The following is a 19744-nucleotide window of genomic DNA, read 5'->3' on the forward strand; positions in this document are numbered from 1 at the left end:
GTTAGGGTATGGGTTAGGGTGAGGGTGAGGCTGAGGATTAGGGTTAGGTTTAGTGTTAGGGTTAGGGTTAGGGTTAGAGTTACAGTGAGGGCTATGATTAGGGTAAGGTTAAGGTTAGGGTTAGGTTTAGGGTTAGGGTTAGGGTTAGGGTTAGAGTTACAATGAGGGTTATGATTATGGTTATGGTTAGTTTTAGGTTTAGGGTTAGGGTGGGGGTTAGGGTTAGGGTTTGGTTTAAGTTGAGGGTGAGGCTGAGGATTAGGGTTAGGTTTAGGGTTAGGGTTTGGGTTACGTTTAGGGTTAGGGTTAGGTTTAGGGTTAGGGTTAGGGTGAGGGTTAGGTTTAGGATTAGGGGTAGGGAGAGGGTGAGTGTGAGGGTTAAGTTTAGGGTTAGGTTTAGGATTAGGTTTAGGGTGAGGGTTAGGGTTAGGTTTTGGGGTAGGGTGAGGGTGAGGCTGAGGATTAGGGTTAGGTTTATTGTTAGTCTTAGGGTTAGGGTTAGAGTTACAGTGACGGCTATGGTTAGGGTTAGGGTTAGGGTTGGGTTAGGTTTAGGTTTAGGGTTAGGGTTAGGGTTAGAGTTACAATGAGGGTTATGATTATGGTTATGGTTAGGTTTAGGTTTAGGGTTAGGTGGGGGTTAGGGTTAGGGTTTGGTTTAAGTTGAGGGTGTGGCTGAGGATTAGGGTTAGGTTTAGGTTTAGGGTTTTGTTTAGGTTTAGGGTTAGGGTTAGGTTTAGGGTTAGGGTTAGGGTGAGGGTTAGGTTTAGGATTAGGGGTAGGGAGAGGGTGAGTGTGAGGGTTAGGTTTAGGGTTAGGTTTAGGATTAGGTTTAGGGTGAGGGTTAGGGTTAGGTTTTGGGGTAGGGTGAGGGTGAGGCTGAGGATTAGGGTTAGGTTTAGTGTTAGTGTTTGGGGTAGGGTTAGAGTTACAGTGAGGGTTATGGTTAGGTTTAGGGTTAGGTTTAGGGTTAGGCTGAGGGTGAGTTTGGGTGTGTGTATTATGGTTAGTGTTAGGGTTAGGTTTATTGTTTGTGGTATGGTTAGCGTTAAGTTAGTGGTGAGGGTGAGGCTGAGGGTCAGGGTTATGGTTATGGTTAGGGTTAGGATTAGTGCTATTGTTAGGGTTAGGGTTAGAGTTACGGTGAGGTTGAGGATGGGGGTGAGGGTTACGGTTAGGGTGAGGTTTAGGGAGAGGTTTAGAGTTAGGGTTAGGGTTAGGATGAGGGTCAGTGTGACGTTTATGGTTAGAGTTATCGTTAAGGGGAGAGTTAGGGTGAGGTTTAGGGTTAGGGTTAGTGTTAGGGTTAGGGTGAGGGTGAAGTTTAGCTTGAGGTTTCTGGATAGGGCTAGGTTTAGGATTAGGGTTAGGGTGAGGGTGAATGTGGGGGTGAGCATTAGGGTTAGGGTGATGGTTGGGGTTAGGGTTAGTGTTATTGTTAGGGTTAGGGTTAGAGTTATGGTGAGGGTGAGGGTGCGGGTGAGGTTTAAATTTAGGGTTAGTATGGGGTTTATTGTTAGGGTTAGGGTTAGGATGAGGGTGAGGTTTAGGGTTAGATATATGGTTAGGGGGAGGGTAGGGGGAGGGTGAATGTGAGGGTTAGGGTTAGGGTTACGGTTAGGCTTAGGGTTAGGCTGAGGGTTAGGGTTAGTGTGAGGGTTAGGGTTAGGGTTAGGGTGAGAGTTAGGATTCGGGTTAAGTTTATGGTTAGGGTGAGGGATAGGGTTAGGGTTAGGGGGAGGGTGAGAGTTAGGCTTAGGGTTAGGGTTAGGGTTAGGATTAGGGTTATTGTTAGTGTTATGGTTATGGTTAAGTTTGTTGTGAGGGTGAGGATGATGGTGAGGTTTATGGTTTTAGAGTTAGAGTTACTTTGAGGTTGAGGGTGAGGGTGAGGTTTAGGGTTAGAGTTAGGTTTAGGGGGACAGTTAGGGTATGGTTAAGGGTTAGGGTTAGTGTTAGGTTTAGGGTGAGGGTGTGGTTTAGGTTGAGATTTAGGGATAGGGTTCGGTTTAGGATTAGGTTTACTGTTAGGGTGAATGTGAGGGTTAGGGCGAAGGTTAGTGTTAGGCTGAGGGTGAGATTGATGGTGAGGGTTAGGTTTAGGGTGTAGGCTAGGGTTAGGGTTATGTGGAGGGTTTGGATGAGCTTTAAGGTTAGGATTAGGGTTAGGGTGAGGGCTAGGGTGAGGGTGAGGTCTAGGGTTAGGTTTAGGGTGAGGGTTAGGATGAGGGTTAGGGTTAGGATTAGGGTTAGGATTAGGGCTAGTGTGAGGGTTAGGGTGAGGGTTAGGGTTAGGGTTAGGGTGAGGGTTAGTGTGAGGTTTAGGGTGAGGATTAGGCTTAGGGTTAGGGTGAGGGTTAAGTTTAGGGATTGTGCTAGGGTGAGTGTGAGGATGAGGATTAGGGTTAGGTTAGCTTTAGGGTTATGTTTAGGTTTAAGTTTAGGTTTAGGGTTAGGGTTAGGGTGAGAGTGAGTGTAAGGGTTAGGTTGAGGGTTAAGCTTAGGCTTATAGTTAGGCTGAGGGTGAGGGTGGGGGTGAGGATTAGGGGTAGGGTGATTGTTCTGGTTAGGGTTAGTGTTATTGTTATGGTTAGGTTTAAAGTTACAGTGAGGGTGCAGGTGCGGGTGAGGGTTAGTGTTAGGGTGAGGTTTAGGTTTGGGTTAGGGTTAGAGTTAGGTTTAGGGTGAGTGTGAGGTTCAGGGTTAGAATTACGGTTCGGGTGAGGGTTAGGTTGAGGTTTAGGGTTAGTGTTAGTGTTAAGGTTAGGTTTACGGTGAGAGTTAGGGGGAGGGTTAGGGTTAGGATTAGAGTTAGGGTGAGGGTGAGTGTGTGTGTTAGGGTTAGGTTTAGGGTTAGGCTTAGGTTTAGGCTGAGGGTGAGGTTGAGGGTGAGGGTTAGGATTAGGTTGAGGGTTAGGGTTTGGGTTAAGTTTAGGGTTAGGGTGAGGGTTACGGTAAGGGTTATGTTGAGGGTGAGGGTTAGGATTAGGTTGACGGTTAGGATTAGGTTTAGGTTGAGGGTGAGGATGAGTGTTAGGCTTATGGTGAGGGTTAGGATGAGGGTTAGTTTTAGGATTAGGGTTAGGGTGAGGGTTATAGTGAGGGTGAGGTTTAGGGTTAGGGTTAGGGTTAGGGTTAGGATGAGTGTGAGGTTTAGGGTTAGAGTTAGGGTTAGGGTGAGGCTGAGGATGAGGGTTAGGTTTAGGGTTAGTGTTAGATTAAGGGTTAGGGTGAGGGTGAGGCTTAGACTAAGGGTTAGGATTAGGATTAGGGTAAGTGTTAGGGTGAGTCTGAGGGTTAGGGTTAGGCTTAGGTTTAGGCCGAGGGTGAGGGTGAGTGTGAAGGTTAGGGTTAGGTTGAGGTTTAGGGTTAGGGTTAGGGTGAGATTTAGGGTTCAGCTTAAGTTTAGGGTTAGGGTGAGGGTTACGGTTAGTCTTACAGTGAGCATGAGAGTTAGGGTTAGTTTGAGGGTTAGGATTAGGGTTAGGTTTATTGTGACTGTTAGGGTTATAGTTAGGGTGAGGGTTAGGATGAAGATTAGGGTTAGGATTAGTGTTAGGGTGAGGATTAGGATTAGGGTTAGGGTTAGGGGGAGGGTTAGGATGAGGGTTAGGGTAATGGTGACATGAGGGTTAGGGTTAGGGTATAGGTTAGGGTTAGAATTAGTGTTAGGGTGAGGGTGAGTGTTAGGATTAAGGTTAGGGTTAGGGTTAGGTTTAGGTTTAGGGTTAGGATTAGTGTTAATTTTAGTGTTAGAGTTACAGTTAGGGTGAGGCTGAGGGTGAGGTTGAGGGTTAGGTTTGGGGTGACGTTTATGGTTATGGTTAGGATTATGGTTATGTTGAGGGTGAGGTTTAGGTTTAGATTTAGGTTTAGGGTGCGGGTTATGTGGAGGGTTAGGATTAGGGTTAGTGTGAGGGTTATGGTTAGGGTGAGGGTTAGGTTGAGTTTTAGGGTTAGGTTTAGGTTTAGGGTTTGGATTTGGGTTAGGGTGAGGGTGAGTGTGAGGGTTACGGTTAGGTTTAGGCTGAGGCTGAGGGTGAGGGTGGGGTGAAGGATTAGGTTTAGGGTGATGGTTAGGATTAGGGTTAGTGTTGGATAGGGTGAGGGTGAGGATTAGGGAAAGGCTTAGGTTTAGGCTTAGGGTTAGACTGAGTGTGAGGTTTAGTGTGAGGGTTAGGGTTAGGGTGATGTTTAGGTTTACGGTTAAGGTGAGGGTTAGGATGAGTTTTAGGGTTACAATAAGTGTTAGGGTGAGGATGACAGTAAGGGTTAAGGTGAGGTTGAGACTGAGGGTGAGGGTTAAGATAAGGGTGAGGGTTAGTGTTAGGATTCGGGTGGGGTTTAGGGTTAGGGTTAAAGATAGGGTTAGGTGGAGGGGGAAGTTTAGGGTTAGATACAGGGTTAGGCGGAGGGTTAGTGGGTGGGTTAGGGTTTGTGTTAGGGTTAGGGTGAGGGTGAGGGTTAGTGTTAGGGTTAGGGTTAGGGTGAGGTTTAGGGTTAGGGTTAGGGTTTGGTTTAGAGTTATGGTGAGGGTGAGGGTGCGGGTGAGTGTGAGGGTTAAGGTTAGGTTTCAGGTAAGGCTTGTGGTTAGGCTTAGGGTTAGGCTGAGTGTTAGGTTGGGTTTGAGGGTTAGGGTTAGGTTGAGGTTTTTTTTTTTTCCCTTCCTCAAATTTATTTGCTTTCCACCATCCTCCAAATGCTATCCAAATCATTCTGGAAGGCAGGGAGAGTGGGAGGGAACTAATCAGAGTCTGAGTGCACGATGATTTCTTCTGGATCACACTGTGTGGCCACACTCATCTTATAAGAACTGGGTTGAAGAGCTTGTGATTGGGGAACTTGGGACATCTGGGCTGGAAAAGGGCTGCAGAGGGAGCTGGTCACCAGGCCATGGCTAGGAGAGTCCACCCTTGTAGAGGAATCAGCAACTGGAACCATAGAAGCCAAGGGGGAAGGTGGACTAGGCAGGATACATACTGTCTTCTTCCCATTCTTCTCCTGTAATGCCTTTTGCTCTTCCACAAAGCTGTTTCTTAATGGTCCTATTCCTGTTGGCTTCTCCTTGCGAGATTTCTTGCAGGGAGGACTGGAATCTCCCCTAGCATGAGGAGAGACACCTCCATTGAAGGATGTGGAGGAGACCATGGCTGCCCCATTCTCCAAAACAGTACTGAGGACATCCTCTGATTGCTTTCTAGAAGAGGAAATATCCTTTTCCTCAGGGGAGGGGGTGGTATCCACTGGTAAAGCTTCAATTTCTAACTCAAAGAGCTGAGACTTAGGACTCTTCCTCTAGGGGAAGCTTTTCATACTGTTCTCCACTGCTTTCAGCATCTATGCTGGAAGGATTCAGGGGTTCTTCCAACAGTGAAGCAGGTGACGCTGCGAGTTCTTTATTTTGCAGTTCTTCTGAAGACCTGTTGTTCTCTTTGCTGGGTTCCACGTTTTCAGTGGAGGTCTGTGATGGTGACATTGGGCTTTTGTCTCTACTATTACCTCCTCTTTCCTCCTCCTCCTCTTCTTCTTCCTCCTCTTCTTCTTCTTCCTCTTCCTCCTCCTCTTCATCTTCCTGACATTCCTGTATCTGTTCTAGATCATCCTCTTCTTCGGAATCTGTGGCTTCTTCCTCTTCCTCTTCTTCTTCCTCATCACTTTCTTCATCTTCCTCATCATCAGTGTCAGCCTTGGAGGTAGGAGGGCATTCTTGGGATGCCATTCCACTAGGGCCCTCACCAGAATCCAAGGAGGCTTTGGGGGAGTCTGGAGATTGGGAGGAAGTGCCTTGGGAAAGCCGAGCTCTTCGCTTCTGTCTCTCCCCCTCCTCACTTTTGTCTTGCATCACTGCATATTTGGAGATGACTTCATCCAGTCGGTTCATTGCTAAGTTTCGGTTTTCTCGAAGGCGCCTGGCCAAAGCAGGATCTGAAAGTGCTGGGTCAATACCTGGCCTATAGTCATCTGTGAGGTGACAACCAAAGTTGTAGATGAGATCAAGGTGGCGGCGCTCTTGTAACCCAACACCAACATCCCGGAAGGCATCCTGAGCCAAGAGCTGAAGCTGCTGTCAAGGAAGGCCAAGGCTGTGCCGAGCAGCTGCCTTCTCTACTGCTCGAAGCACATCTCTATAGTCAGGGAAAGTATCCAGCCCTGGCTTGTTGATGAGCCGTTCGATGCGCCTATTAACCTCTGGATAGCGGGTACCCCGGTAGGGTATTCGCTGCACAATGACACGGCCAGTCATAGAAGAGCAGTCTTTCAGCTCACACAGGCGGCCAAAGAAGCGGATAAGCTTCCGCTTCAATCTGGCCTCTTGCAGGTATGTGGAGTCTGGATCATCCAATTCTGACAGATCCAACTCCTTTTCCTGTAGCCGCTTGATCTCTGCCACATAGAGTGCCAGCAACTGCTCCAAGCGCTGGATCTGCCGTCGGGAACCACGGGTCCTTGGGGCCTCAGAGGCAGAGGCTTCAGCATGTGTGAGGTTTGAGGAGTCTGTGGGAGGGTTATTCTCAAAGGGCTCACTGGAAGTGGTAGCAGGAGGGGCCAGGTTCAGCTTCTTCTTGGCAGAATGGGCCTTAAGAACAGTGCAGAGTTCATTGATATACACATACAACTTAGCGGGCCGACTCCTGGCCCGGGAGAGGACCCGGGAGAGGATGTTGCAGAACTCTGCTGAGGGTTATAGGGAGGGTTAGGATGAGGGTTAGGGTTAGGATTAGGGTTAGGGTGAGGGCTAGGGTGAGGTTTAGGGTGAGGGTTAGGCTTAGGGATAGGTTTAGGTTTAGGATTAGGTTTAGGGTGAGGGTGAATGTGAGGGTTAGAATTAGCGTTAGGTTTAGGCTTACAGTTAGGGTGAAGGTTAGGGTTAGGGTTTTGTTAGGGTGAGGGTGAGGCTGAGGATTAGGGTTAGGTTGAGGGTTAGGTTTAGGTTTAGGGTTAGTGTTAGTGTTAGGGTTAGGGTTACAGTGATGGTTACGGTTAGGGTTAGGGTTAGGGTTACAGTTACAATGAGGGTGAGGGTGAGGATTAGCATTAGCATTATGGTTAGGTTTAGTGTTAGGGTTAGGTTTAGAGTTAGGGTTAGGGTGAGGGTGAGGTTTAGGGGTAGAGTCAGGGTTAGGGTGAGTGTTAGTTTGAGGGTTAGAGTTAGGGTGAGGGTTAGGGAGGGAGTGACGGTACGGGTAAACGTGAGGGTTAGGCTGAGGGTGTGGGTTATTTTAAGAGTGAGGGTTAGTGTTAGCGTGAGAGTTAGGGTTAGGGGTAGTGTGAGGGTGAGGGTTAGATTGAGGATTATTGTTAGGGTTAATGTGAGGTTTAGGGTGAGGATGGGTGTTAGGGTTAGGGTGAGGGCTAGGGTGAGGGTGAGGGCTAGGGTTAGGTTTAGGGTGAGGTTTAGAGTTAGGGTGATTGTTAGATTTAGTGTGAGGGTTAGTGTTAGGGTTAGGGTGAGTGTTCGGTTGAGGGTAAATGTTAGGGTGAGGCTTAAGGTAAGAGTGAGGGTTAGGGTTAGGGTTATTTTTAGGGTTAGGTTTAGGGTTATGGTTAAGTTGAGGGTGAGGGTGAAGTGTAGGTTTAGGGTTGAGGATGAGGTTTAGGTTTAGGGTTAGGTTTAGAGTTAGGGTTAGGGTGAGAGTGATGATTAGGGTTAGAGTTAGTGTTAGGGTTAGTGTTAGGGTCAGGGTGAGGGTTAGGGTTAGGGCTAGGCTTAGGCTTAGGCTTAGGCTTAGGCCAAGCATGAGGGTGAGGGTTAGGGTTAGGGTTAGAGTGAGGGTTAGGATGAGGTTTAGGGTTAGGATTAGGGTTAGGCTGAGGGCTAGGGTGAGGGTTATGGTAAGGTATAGGGTTACATTTAGGATTAGGGTTAGGTTGAGGGTGAGGGTGAATGTGAGGGTTAGGGTTAGGGTTAGTGTTATTGTTAGGGTTAGGGTTAGCGCTATGGAGAGGGTGAGGGTGCGGGTGAGGGTTAGGTTTAGGTTTAGGGTGGGGTTTAGGGTTAGGGTTAGGATTAGGGTTAGTGTGAGGGTGAGGTTTAGGGTTAGATATAGGGTTAGGGGGAGGGTTAGGGTGAGGGTTAGGGTGAGGCTTAGTGTTAGGGTTAGGGTGAGGGTGAGGGTTAGGTTAAGGTTTAGGGTTAGGGTTAGGGTTAGTGTGAGGGTTAGTGTTAAGGTTAGGGTTAGTGTTTGAGTGAGGTTAAATTTTAGGGTGAGAGGTTGGGTTAGGGTGAGGGTTATGCTTTTGGTGAGGTTTAGTGTTAGTTGTAGGGTTAGGGTTACGGTGAGGCTGAGGCTTAGGGTTAAAGTTAGGGTTAGAGTGAGGATGAGGGTGAGGGTGAGGGTTAGGGTTAGGGTTATTGTTAGGGTTAAGGTTAATGTGATGGTTAGGTTGACGGTTAGGTTTACTGTTAGGGTTAGGATTAGGATTAGGCTTAGGGTTAGAATGAGTGTGAGGACTTAAAGAGAAGGTTCTCTGAAGAAGAAAGAAGGATGGCCAATAGACACATGAAGAAATGTTCAACATCCCTAGCCATAAAAGAAATGCAAATCAAAACAACATTGAGATATCACCTCACTCCAGTTAGAACAGCAAAAATCAAGAACTCTAACAACAACAGATGCTGGAGGGGATGTGGACAGAAAGGAACCTTACTTCATTGTTGGTGGGAATGTAAACTTGTTCAACCACTTTGGAAAGCAGTATGGAGGTTCCTCAAAAGATTTCACATAGATCTCCCCTATGATCCAGCAATCCCACTTTTGGGCATTTACCCAAATGTTTACAAACAAGACCACACTAAAGCTACCAGCACAACTATGTTTATTGCAGCATTATTTACCATAGCTAAGATATGGAACCAACCCAGATGCCCCTCAGTAGATGAATGGATCAAGAAAATGTGGTATATATACACAATGGAATTCTATGCCTCCATCAGAAAGAATGACATTTCCCCATTTGTTAGGAAATGGAAAGGTTTGGAAAAAATTATATTAAGTGAAGTAAGCCAGGCCCAAAGAAGCATAGGTCCCATGGTTTCCCTTATTTGCAATATCTAGTATAGGTATGAGTCAAGCGGAAAAGGTCAGATAATGTGATGTTAGGAAAATGAACCCTTAAATATGTATTTTAATGTTTTCGTTTCTTTCATGCATGTGTTTCTAACGCATTTATAAGATTATTTCTTCGTTGCTTTGTATGTCCCTCCCCCACAGTGTAACCCCCGCTTTCACTATATTTGATGTCAGTATAACATGTGGAGGAGATGGGGACAAACAAGTCGTTTAAGGATTCAGGTGGACCTGTTGCAACAATGAGAAGTACAAAATGTCATGTCAAAACCAGCTTTACAATGTCGGTGTGGGGGGAGGAGGGGGGTATAATTGGGTGGGGGGAGGGGGGTAAAATTGGGTGGGGGGAGGGGGGAGGCGGGGAAGGGAAGTGAAGGGTAAACAAAGGAGGAGGCTGCAATGCTTGGTAAGAAATGTATGCATTATCCTGCCCATGTAATTGTAGCCCCTCTGTACAGTATGTTCTCAAATAAAATAAAATACAATTTAAAAAAAAACAAAAAAACAAAAAAAAAACATTACAAACATAGAATGAGTGTGAGGTTTAGGGTTAGGGTTAGAGTTAGCCTTAGGTTTAGGCTGAGGGTGAGGGTGAGGGTTAGGGTTAGGGTGAGGTTTAGGGTTAGGGTTATGCTTAGGTTTAGGGTGAGGGTTAGGCTGAGGGTTAGGGTTATGATTAGGGTGAGGGTTAGCGTGAGGGTTAGGGTGAGAGTTAGGGTTTTTATAAGGGTTAAGGTCAGATTTAGGGTGACAGTGAGGTTTTGGGTGAGGGTTAGGTTGAGGGTTAGAGTTAGGGTTAAGGTGAGGGTTAGGGTAAGGGGTAGGGTTACGGTTAGGGTAAGGGATAGGTTTATTGTGAGAGTTAGGTTTAGGGTTAGGGTTAGGATTAGTGTGAGGGTAAGAATTAGTTGACTGTTAGGGTGAGGGTGAGGTTTAGGGTTAGGAGTAGTGATAGGATTAGTGTAAAGCTGAGGGTGATGGTGAGGTTTAGGGTTAGTGTTAGGGTGAGTGCTTGGGTGAGCATTAGGTTAAGGTTGAGGGTTAGGGTGAGAGTGATGGTAAGGGTAAAGGTGATGGTTAGGCTCAGGGTGAGGGTTAAGATAAGGGTGAGGGTTAGGGTTAAGGTGAGCATTAGGTTAAGTGTTCGGGATACGGTTAGAGTGAGGGTTAGATTGAGGATTAGGGTTAGGGGTAGTGTGAGGTTTAGGGTGAGGTTGAGGGTTAGGTTTAGGTTGAGGGTTAGGGTTAGAATTAGGGTTAGGGTGAGGGCTAGGGTGAGGGTGAGGTTTAGGTTAGGGTTAGGGTTAATGTTAGGGTGAGGTTTAGGTTTACTGTGAGAGTTGGGGTTAGTGTGAGGGTTAGTGTTAGGGTGAGGGGAAGTGTTAGGGTGGGGGTTTGGGTTAGGGTTAGGGTTATGTTTAGTTTGAGGGTTAGGTTTAGGGTTTGGGTGAGGGCTAGGGTGAAGGTGAGGTTTAGGGTTATGTTTAGGGTGAGGTATAGGTTTAGGTTTATGTTTAGGTTAGGGTTAAGGTGAGGGTGAGGTTTAGGTTTACAGTTAGGGTTAGGGTGAGGGTTACGGTTAGGGTTAGTGTTATGTTTAGGGTTAGGGTGAGGGTTAGGGTTAGGGCTGGGATTAGGATAAGTGTTTTTGTGAGGGTGAGTGTGAGTTTGAGGGTTAGTGTTAGGGTTAGGTTTAGGGTTAGGCTTAGGTTTACGCTGAGGTTGAGGGTGAGGGTTAAGGTGAGGGTGAGGGTGAGGTTTAGGGTTAGAGTTAGGGTTAGTGTGAGGGTTAGCGTTAGGGTTGGTGTTAATGTTAGTGTTAGGGTGAGGGTTAGGGTGAGCGTTATGTTTAGGGATAGGATTAGATTTAGGATTAAGGTTAGCGTGAGTGAGAGTGTGAGGGTTAGTGTTAGGGTTAGGTTTAGGGTTAGGCTTAGGGTTAGGCTGAGGGTTAGGGTGAGGGTGTAGGTTAGGGTGAGGGTTTGGTTTAGGGTTAAGGTGAGGGTTTGAATGAGGGTTAGGTTTAGGATTGGGGTTAGGGTGAGGGCTAGAGTGAGGTTGAGGTTTAGTGTTAGGGTGTGTTTTAGGGTTAGGTTTAGGGTTAGGGTCAGGGTGAGTTTGAGGTTTAGGGTTAGAGATAGGTTTAGGAGGAGGGTTAGGGTGTGGGTTAGGTTTAGGGTTAGTGTTAGGGTTAGGGTTAGGGTTCACGTTAGGGTGAGGGTTAGGGTTAGGGATAGTGTTAGGTTTAGGATTATGGTTAGGTTGAGGGTGAGTATGAGGGTTAGAATTAGGGTTTGGTTTAGGTTTAGGGTTAGGCTGAGGTAGAGTGTAAGTGTGAGAGTTAGGGTGCGGTTCAGGGTTAGGGTTAGGTTTAGAGTTAGCCTTAAGGTGAGGTTTATTGTTATGGTTAGTGTTAGGGTGAGGGTTAGGTTTAGGGTTATGGTGAGGCTTAGGGTTAGGTTTAGGATTAGGCTTATGGTTAGGCTGAGGGTGGGGGTGGGGGTGAGGATTGGGGTTAAGGTTAGGGTTAGGGTTAGGGTTATTGGTATTTTTATGGTTAGGGTAAAGTTTGCAGTGAGGTTGAGATTGAGGGTGAGTGTTAGGTTTAGGGTGAGGTTTAGGGTTAGGTTTATTGTTAGGTTGAGGTTGAGTTTGAGAGTTAGGGTTAGGCTTAGTGTTAGGGTGACCTTTAATGTTAGTGTTTGGGTTAGGGTGAGGCTGAGGATTAAGGTGAGGTTTAGGGTTAGGTTTAGGTTTAGGTTTAGGGTTAGGGTTAGGCTGAGGGTGAGGGTGGGGGTGAGGATTAAGGTTAGGGTTTCGGTTAAAATTAGGGTTATTGTTAGTGTTATGGTTTCGGTTTAGTTTGCGGTGAGGATGAGCCTGAGTTTGAGGGTTATGGTTAGGGTTAGGCTGAGGGTGAGTATGGGGGTGAGGAATAGGTTTTGGGTGATGGTTAAGGTTAGGGTTAGGTTGAGGGTGAGGATGAGGCTTAGCGTTAGGATTAGGTTTAGGGTGAGGGCTAGGGTGAGGGTGAGGGTTAGGGTTAGGAATAGGCTTAGGCTTAGGCTTAAGGTTAGGCTTAGGGTGAGGGTGAGTTTGAGGGTTTGGGTTAGGATGATGGATAGTGTTATGGTTAGGGTGAGTGTTAGGATGAGGGTTAGGTTTAGGGTGAGTGTTAGCCTGAATGTGACGGTAAGAATAAAGGTGAGGGTTAGGCTGAGGGTGAGTGTTCCCCTAAAGGTGAGGGTTAGGATTAGGTTGAGGTTTAGGGTAAGGATTAGGATGAGGGTTAGGTTGAGGGTGAGGGTTAGATTGAGGATCAGGATTGGGGTTTGTGTGAGGTTTAGGTTGAGGATGAGGGTTAGGGTTAGGCTGAGGGTTAGGGTTAGAATTAGGGTTAGGGTGAGGGCTAGGGTGAGGCTGAGGGTTAGAGTTAGGGTTTAGGTGAGGTTTAGGGTTCGGGTGAGAGTTAGGGTTACTGTGAGGGTTAGTGTTAGAGTTAGTGTTAGTGTTAGGGTGAGGGTAAGTGTTAGGGTGAGGGTTAGGGTTAGGGTGAGGGTTATGGTTAGGGTGAGGGTTAGTGTTAGGTTTAGGGTGATTTTTAAGTTTAGAGTTAGGGTTACGTTGAGGGTGAGGGTGAGTGTTAGGGTTAGGGTGAGGTTTAGGTTTAGGGTTAGAGTTACGGTGAGGGTGTGGGTGAGGTTTAGGGTTACAGTTAGGGTTCAATTGAGGGTTAGGATGAGGGTTAGGGTTAGTGTTAGTTTTAGGTTTAGGGTTAGGGTGAGGTTTAGGGTTAGGATTATGGTTAGGATTAGGGTTATGGTGAGGGTTAGGGTTAGGTTTAGGGTTAGGATGAGGGTTAAGATGAGGGTTAGTTTTAGGATTATGGTTATGGTGAGGGCTAGGGTGAGGGTGAGGTTTAGGGGTAGGTTTAGGTTGAGGTTTAGGTTTAGGGTTAAATTTAGGGTCAGTGTGAGTTTGACGTTTAGTGTTAGAGATAGGGTTAGGGTGACGGTTAGGGTGAGGGTTAGGGTAAGGTTTAGTGTTACAGGTAGGGTGAGGGTTAGGGTGAGGGGTAGGGTGATGGTGTGTGTTAGGGTTCGGGTTAGGATTCGGATTAGGGTTAGGAAGAGGGTGAGTGTGAGGGTTAGAGTTAGGGTTAGGGTTAGGCTTTGGGTTAGGCTGAGGGTGAGGGTGAGGGTGAGTATTAGGGTTAGGGTGAGTGTTAGGGTTAGGGTGAGGTTTAGGGTTAGAGTTAGGGTGAGAATTAAGGTTCGGCTTTAGGGTTATGGTGAGGGTTAGGTTGAGGTTGTCTGTAAGGTTAAAGGTGAGGGTTAGGCTGAGGGTGAGGTTTTCGTTAAAAGAGAGGGTTAGGGTTAGGGTGAGGTATAGAATAAGGGTAAGGTTTAGGGTTAGGGTGAGGGTGAGGGTAAGGGTAAGGGTTAGGGTTAGGGTGAGGGTGAGGATTAGATTGAGGATTAGGGTTAGGGTTAGTGTGAGGTTTAGGGCTTCGGTGAGGGGTAGGCTTAGTGTGAGGGTTAATGTTAGGGTGAGGGTAAGTGTTAGGTTGAGGTTGAGGGTTAGGGTGAGGGTTATGTTTATGGTGAGGCTTAGGATTATGGTTAGTGTTATTGTTAGGGTTAGGGTTATGGTTACGGTGAGGGTGAGGGTGAGGTTTAATGCTAGGGTTAGGGTGAGATTTAGGGTTAGGGTTAGGGTTAGAGTTAGGGTTAGGGTGAAGGTCAGTTTTAGGGTTAGTGTTAGGGTTAGGGTGAGGTTTAGGTTGAGGGTTAGGGTTAGGGTTAGTGTTAGGGTTAGGGTTAGGGTGAGTGTTAGGTTGAGGGTAAGTGTTAGGGCTTGGGTTAGGTTTAGGTTTATGGTTAGGGTGAGGGTGAGTGTGAGGGTTAGGCTTACAGTTAGGCTTAGTGTTAGGCTGAGGGTGAGGGTTTAGGTGAGGATTAGGGTTAGGGTGCCGGTTAGGGTTAGGGTTAGGGTTAGAATTAGCCTTAAGGTGAGGTTTAGGGTTAGGGTTAGGTTTATGGTTCTGGTGAGGGTGAGGGTTAGAGTTAGCTTGAGGGTCAGGATGAGGGGTATGGTTTGGGTTAGGATTAATGTGAGGTTTAGGGTTAGGGTTGGTGTTAGGGTTAGGTTGAGTTTTAGGTTGAGGGTTAGGTTTTTTGTTAGGGTTAGGGGGAGGGGGAGGTTTAGGTGGAGGTTTAGGTCAGGCTTAGTGTTAGGATTAGGGTGAGGTAAAGGGTTAGGGTGAGTGTTAAGGTTAGGTTAGGTTGAGTGTTAAGATGAGGGTTAGGGTTTCAGTGAGAGTCAGGGTTAAGGTTAGGGCGAGGGTTAGGGTTAGGATTATGGTTATGGTGAGGGTTGAGGGTGATGGTTAGGATTAGGTTTTGGGTTATTGTAAATGTTATGGTTAGGGTTACATTTCCCATGAGGGTGAGGCTGAGAGTGAAGCTTTGGGTTAGAGTAAGGGTTAGTTTTAGGGTTAGGATTAGGGATAGGGTGTCGGTGAGGTTTAGGGTTAGACTTAGGTTGAGGGGGAGTTTTAGGGTGAGGGTTAGGGTTAGGTTTGTGTTACGGTTAGCTTTAGGTTTAGAGTGAGGTTAAGGTTGAGGTTTAGGGTTTAGGCTAGGTTTAGGGTTAGGATTAGGGTTAGGGTGAGGTAGAGTGTGAGGGTTAGGGTTAGGATTAGGCTTAGGCTTAGGGTTTGGCTGAGGGTGAGGGTGGGTGTGAGGATTAGGCTTAGGGTGATGGATAACCTTAGGGTTAGGTGAGGGTTAGGATGAGGGTTAGGGTTAGGATTAGGGTTAGGGTGAGGGCTATGGTGAGGGGAGGGTTAAGGTTAGGGTTAGGCTTAGGCATAGGTTTAAGCTGAGGGTGATGGTGAGGGTGAGGGTTAGGGTTATGTGGATGTATAGTGTTAGGGTTAGGGTGAGGGTTAGGATGAGGGTTCGGGTTAGGGTGAGGGTTACGATGAGTGTGATGGTAAGAGTAAAGTTGAGGGTAAGGCTAAGTGTGAGAGTTACGGTAAGGGTGAGGGTTAGGGTTAGGGTGAGGGTTAGGGTTAGGATTAGGGTTAGGGTTAGATTGGGGATTAGGGTTAGGGTTAGTGTGATTTTTAGGGTGAGGATGAGGGTTAGGGTGAGGGTTAGGGTTAGAATTAGGGTTAGGGTGAGGGCTAGCGTGAGGGTGAGGGTTAGGGTTAGCGTGAAGTTTATAGTGAGGTTTAGGGTGAGGGGTAGGTTTAGGTTTAGGGTGAGGTTTAGGTTTAGTGTGAGGGTTACGGTAAGGGTGAGAGTGAGGGTGAGGGTAAGTGTTATGTTGAGGGTTAGGATGAGGGTGAGGGTTAGGGTTAGGATTAGGGATATGATTAGGGATATGCTGAGGTTGAGGGTGAGGGTGAGGGTGAGGTTTAGGGTTATGGTTATGGTTAGGGTGAGGTCTAGGGTGAGGGTGAGGGTTAGGGTGAAGATGAGGGTGAAGGTGAGAGTCTTGGTTAGGTAATGGTTAGGGTTAGGGTGAGGATTAGTTGAGGGTTAGGGTAAGGGTGAGCTTGAGGTTTAGGGTGTGAGTGAGCGTTAGGATTATGGTGAGGGTTCGGGTGATGGTGAGGGTTAGGGTGAGGTAGAGGGTTAGTTTCAGGGTTAGGTGAGGTTTAGTGTTAGGGTTTGGATTAGGGTGAGGGTTAGGATTAGGTTTAGGTTTTGGGTGAGGTTTAGGGTGAGGGTGAGGGTGAGGGTTAAGGTTAGGGTTAGGTTTGTGGTGTGGATAAGTGATAGCATGAGGGTTAGGGTGAGTGTTAGACTTAGCATTAGGGTTAGGGTGAGGGTTAGGGTGAGGATTAGGGTGAGTTTTAGGGTTAGGGTGAGGGTTAGGGTTAGGCTTAGCGTGAGGGTGACGGTGAGGTTGACGGTTAGGTTAAGAGTTACGTTGAGTATTCGGTTAAGTGTGAGGTTTAGGGTGAGAATGAGGTTAAGTGTTAGGGTGAGGGTTAGGGTGAGGGTGAGGGTAAGGGTTAAGGTTCGGGTTAGGGTGAGGTTTAGGGTGAGGGTTAGGGTTATGATTAGGGTGAGGGTTATGGTGAGGGTGAGGGTTAGGGTTGTTATAAGGGTTAGGGTCAGAATTAGCGTGACGGTGAGGTTTTGGGTGAGGGTTAGGTTGAGGGTTAGAGTTAGGGTTAAGGTGAGGGTTAGGGTAAGGGGTAGGGTTACGGTTAGGGTGAGGGTTAGGTTTATTGTGAGAGTTAGGGTTAGGGTTAGGGTTAGGATTAGTTTGAGAGTAAGAATTAGCTGACTGTTAGGGTGAGGGTGAGGTTTAGGGTTAGGAATAGTGATAGGATTAGTGTAAATCTGAGGGTGAGGGTGAGGTTTAGGGTTACGGTTAGGGTGAGTTCATGGGTGAGCGTTAGGTTAAGGTTGAGGGTTAGGGTGAGAGTGATGGTAAGGGTAAAGGTGAGGGTTAGGCTGAGGGTGAGGGTTAAGATAAGGGTGAGGGTTAGGGTTAGGGTGAGTGTTAGGCTAAGGGTTTGGGTTACGGTTAGGGTGAGTGTTAGATTGAGGATTAGGGTTAGGGTTAGAGTTAAGGTTAGTGTTAGGGTGAGGGTAAGTGTTAGGGTGAGGGTTTGGGTTAGGGTGAGGGTTATGTTTCGGTTGAGGGTTAGGTTTAGGTTTAGGGTTATTGTTAGGGCTAGGATTAGGATTAGGGTTAGGGTGAGGGTGAGTGTGTGGGTTAGGGTTAGGTTTAGGTTTAGGCTTAAGGTTAGGCTGAGGGTGAGGTTGAGGCTGAGGATTAGGGTTAGGGTGATGGTTAGGGTTTGGGTTAGGGTGAGGGTTAGGATAAGGGTTAGAGTTAGTATTAAGGTTTGGGTGAGGGCTAGGGTGAAGGTGAGGTTTAGGGTTATATTTAGCGTGAGGTTTAGGGTTAGAGTTAGGGTTAGGGTTAAGGTGAGGCTGAGGTTTAGGTTTAGAGTTAGGGTTAGGGTGAGGGTTAGGTTTAGGGTTAATGCTCGGTTTAGGTTTAGGGTGAGGGTTAGGGTTAGGGTGAGGGATAGGGTTAGGGCTGGGAGTAGGATTAGTGTTAGGGTGAGGGTGAGGGTGAGTGTAAGCGTTAGGGTTAGGGTTAGGGTGAGCCTTAGGTTTAGGCTGAGGTTGAGGGTGAGGCTTAAGGTGAGGGTGAGGGTGAGGTTAGAGTTAGGGTTAGTGTGAGGTTTAGTGTAAGGATTGCTGTTAGGATTAGGGTTAGGATGATGGTTAGGGTGAGGGTTATGTTTTGGGATCGGGTTAGATTTAGGATTAGGTTTAGCGTGAGTTTGAATGTGAGGATTAGGGTTAGGGTTGGGCTGAGGGTGAGGGTGAGGGTTAGGGTTAGGGTGAGGGTTAGGGTTAGGTTTAGGATGAGGGACAGGATGAGGTTTAGGGTTAGGATTATGGTTACGGTGCGGGCTAGGGTGAGGGTGAGGGTTAGGGTTAGGGTTAGTCTTAGACTTAGGGTTAGGCTGAGGGTGGGGTGAGGAATAGGGTTTGGGTGATGGTTAGGGTTAGGGTTATGGTGAGGTTTAGGATGAAGTTTCGGGTTAGGATTAGGTTTAGGGTGAGGGCTAGGGTTAATGTGAGGGTTATGGTTAGGCTTAGGCTTAGGGTTAGGCTGAGGATAAGGGTGGGGGTGAGGAATAGGTTTTGGGTGATGGTTAAGGTTAGGGTTAGGGTGAGGGTTAGGATGAGGGTTGGGGTTAGGATAAGTTTTAGGGTGAGGGCTTGGGTGAGGGTGAGGTTTAGGGTTAGGGTTCGTCTTAGGCATAGGTTTAGGCTGAGGGTGAGGGTGAGTGTGATTGATAGGGTTAGGGTGATGGATAGGGTTAGGGTTAGGGTGAGTGTTAGGATGAGTGTAAGTTTTAGGGTGAGGGTTAGGGTGAGTATGATGGTAACAGTAAAGGTGAGGTTTAGGCTGAGGGTGAGTGTTCCATTAAGAGTGAGGGTAAGGATTAATGTGAGGGTTAGCATAAGGGATAGGGTGAGGGTTAGGGTGAGGGTGAGGGTTAGGGTGAGGGTGAGGGTTAGATTGAGGATTAGGGTTAGGGTTAGTGTGAGGTTTACGGTGAGGATGATGTTTAGGGTTAGGGTGAGGGTTATGGTTAGAATTAGGGTGAGAGTGAGGGCTAGGGTTTGGGTGAGGGTTAGGGTTAGGGTTAGGGTTAGGGTGAGGTTTAGGATTAGGGTGAGAGTTAGGGTTACTGTGAGGGTTAGTGTTAGAGTTAGGGTTAGGGTAAGGGTTAGGGTAAGTGTTAGGGTGAGGGTTAGGGTTAGGGTGAGTGTTATGTTTAGGGTGAGGTTTAGGGTTAGGTTTAGGGTTATTGTTAAGTTTAGGGTTAGGGTTACAGTGAGGATGAGGGTGAAGGTTAGGGTTAGGGTGAGGTTTAGTGTTAGGGTTAGGGGTTTAGTTAGAGTTAGGGTTAGGGTGAGTTTTAGGGTTAGAGTTAGGGTTAGGGTGAGGGTTAGGATGAGGATTAGGGTTATGATTAGGGTTAGGGTGAGGGCTAGGGTGACGGTGAGGGTTAGGGTTAGTGTTAGGGTGAGTTTTAGGGTTAGGGTTAGGGTTAGGGTGAGCTTTTGGATGAGGTTTAGGGTTACAGTGAGGGTGAGGGTTAGGGTTAGGTTGCGGGTTAGGGTTAGGATTAGGATTAGGGTGAGGGTGAGTGTTAGCACTAGCGTTAGGCTTAGGGTTAGGGTTAGTTTTAGGGTTAGGATTAGTGATAATATTATGGTTAGGGTTAGACTTATGGTTTGGGTGAGGGTGAGGGTGAGGGTGAGGGTTAGGGTTACGGTGAGGATTAGAGTTAGGGTTAGTATTAGGGATAAGGTGAGGGAGAGGTTTAGGGTTAGAGTTAGGTTGAGGGGGAGGGTAAGGGTGAGTGTTAGGGTTAGGGTTAGTGTTAGGGTTAGCATTAGGTTTAGGGTGAGGGTAAGGTTGATGTTTAGGGCTAGGGTTAGTTTTTGGGTTAGGATTAGGGTTAGAGTGAGGGTGAGTGTGAGGGTTAGGGTTAGGATTAGGCTTAGGCTTAGGGATAGGCTGAGGGTGAGGGTGTGTGTGAGGATTAGGCTTAGGGTTATGGTTAACCTTAGGGTTAGGGTGAGGGTTAGGATGAGGGTTAGGGTTAGGGTTAGGGTTAGGGTTAAGTTGAGGGTGAGGTTTAGGTTTAGATTTATGGTTAGGGTGAGCGTTAGCGTTAGGGTTAGTTTTAGGTTTAGGGTTATTGTGAGGGTTAGGGTTAGGGTGACGGTTAGGGTTAGGGCTGAGATTAGGATTAGTGTTAGGGTGAGGGTGAGTGTGAGTGTGATGATTCAGGTTACGGTCGGGCTTAGGTTTAGGCTGAGGTTGAGGGTCAGGATTAAGGTGAGGGTGAGGGTGAGGTTTAGGGTTAGAGTTAGGGTTAGTGTGAAGGTTAGTGTTAGGATTGGTGTTAGGGTTAAGGTTAGGGTGTGGGTTAGGTTGAGGGTTATGGTTAGGGATCGTGTTAGATTTAGGATTAGGTTTAGCTTGAGTGTGAGTGTGAGGGTTAGTGTTAAGGTTAGGTTTAGGGTTAGGCTGAGTGTGAGGGTGAGGTTTAGGGTTAGGTTGAGGTTTAGGGTTAGGGTTAGGGTGAGGGTTAGGATGAGGTATAGGGTTAG

The 19744-nt window shown here is 47.2% G+C and overlaps 1 pseudogene; it reads right to left on the minus strand.

The window, feature by feature from the left end:
- Window positions 1-4667: 4667 nt before the first annotated feature.
- LOC138803217 (death domain-associated protein 6-like) overlaps window positions 4668-19744 on the minus strand; it is a 182675-nt pseudogene continuing 167598 nt past the window's right edge.

The sequence above is a fragment of the Dipodomys merriami genome, unplaced genomic scaffold (assembly GCF_024711535.1).
Source record: "Dipodomys merriami isolate MVZ:Mamm:240054 unplaced genomic scaffold, mDipMer1.0.p SCAF_339, whole genome shotgun sequence".
NCBI lineage: Eukaryota > Metazoa > Chordata > Mammalia > Rodentia > Heteromyidae > Dipodomys > Dipodomys merriami.